Source organism: Belonocnema kinseyi, chromosome 1, assembly GCF_010883055.1.
Source record: "Belonocnema kinseyi isolate 2016_QV_RU_SX_M_011 chromosome 1, B_treatae_v1, whole genome shotgun sequence".
Lineage (NCBI taxonomy): Eukaryota > Metazoa > Arthropoda > Insecta > Hymenoptera > Cynipidae > Belonocnema > Belonocnema kinseyi.
The window spans coordinates 69,731,943-69,733,813 of NC_046657.1; positions in this window are offsets into that span (position 1 = coordinate 69,731,943).

Below are 1,871 nucleotides of genomic sequence, written 5' to 3' on the forward strand. Positions count from 1 at the left end.
TATATGAATATGTGTGCATACTTATTCTTTCTAGTCGCGACGCCTACAATGAAATTTGTTGTTAATGGTTCTTTTTTTTGTCAAAAATTATACTACCTGGCTTAAAACTGAATCATTTTCTTCAAAATTCGACAATTCTGTCAACATTCATCCTTTTCGTTTAAAAATTCTTTTTATTCAGTGGAAAATTCAATTTTTTTTAATTGTGGGTACAAATGTTTTCCTTAACAGTTCCGTGGAAAATCTGAAAGAGAGCGGTCTCTTACATACTCGGTTGGAGAAAAAGCAAAATAGAAAATTTTCAATTTGGTATAAATGCACTTTCTTATGCATGCACATGCACACGGAGAATCTAAAGGTCATGTTTCAGGCGACGAATGGAGACTGGGTGTTTGGAATGCTAGGGGAGTAAATTATCTCAAGGTAAAAGAATTGCGTGAAACCATGGACGTGAAGAAACTAGATATTTTATGTGTGCCCGAAACAAAGAAAAAGGGATGCGAAACTAAAGACATAAAAAACGGCGTGTTGAAAGGCGGATTTAAATATGGTCAGGAGTAGACTGTGAAACACATGGTAAACAAGTAGTAGGTCTCATTTTGAATGATTGAGCAAAGCAACATCTCGGAGATCATGGCTTCGTGTCTCCCAGACTGCTGTGGGCTTGAATGAAAGTAGGAATCAGAAGACTATTTATTATAGCATGCTACGTGCCGGTTGAACACCTTAAATGACACAGTAAACATCTGCGAACATGGGGAATGAATAATTCTACTAGGATACATGAACGGTTGGGTGGGCATCCAAAATCAGGATACAGAAAGAGTATTAGGTAATTTTGGGGATCCAAGAACAAACTATAACGGAGATAAATTAGTTGGTCTATGCTTAGAAAGGGGCCTGTTTATTACAAATACTTGGTTTAGGCATAAAATGATCCACATGTACACCTGGTCTAATGGAAATAGCCGCAGTATAATTGACTTTGTTGTTGCGGATGAAAGACTTAGAGAGTTAGTCAAAGATACAAGAGTCGTGAGGGGTCCTGAATGCAATACTGATCATTAGCTTCTGATCTCAAAAATTAACATAGGTACGGGATGGAGAAAAAAGAGACCCAAGAAGGCAAAACAAACGCGAATAAAAATGGAGAACCTACAGAAACCGGATGTGCGAAGAGATTGCCAAAATAAGATAATCGAAAGCATAGATAGGGCAACATGGGAGGACTGCATAAAAAACAAAGATTTAGAGGGCGCCTGGACACTGTTACGGGATATCCTTGTTAGATGCACGATCGAAGTGTGTGGTACCGCAGTTGTAGGAAGAATGTCTGGTGATGCGTGGTGGAATGATGAAATTCTGGCTGCCCAAAAAGCAAAAAGAGAAGCGTACAAGAGAACTTTGAACATCGCAGGTCTTAGCAATGAGGAAATAAGTAGACGTAGAAATGATTATAGACGCGAAAGCAGGATACTTAAACGATTAGTTAAAGAAAGTAAAGATACAATTAGAGCAGAAGAATAGATAAAAATACAAAACGACTTTGAAGGAAGCAGGAAACTACTTTATCAAAAAATGAAAGGAAACAAATGTACAGAAATTGTCAACATGGTAAGGCTCCCGGGGTAGACCGTATTAACGCTGAAATGCTTAAACACGGTGGCGAGTACATACCACATAGAGTTTGCGAATTGATAAATTTATGTTTCGTGATGGGAGACGTCTCAGACGATGGGAAAGAAGCGATTATCGTACCAATATACAAGAGTCATGTACGGATCAAATATTTAGCTTAAGGCAAATAACAGAAAAAAGTTTGAGAGTAGGAAAAAAAGTTTTCTGTGCATTTGTTGACCTAGAAAAAGCTT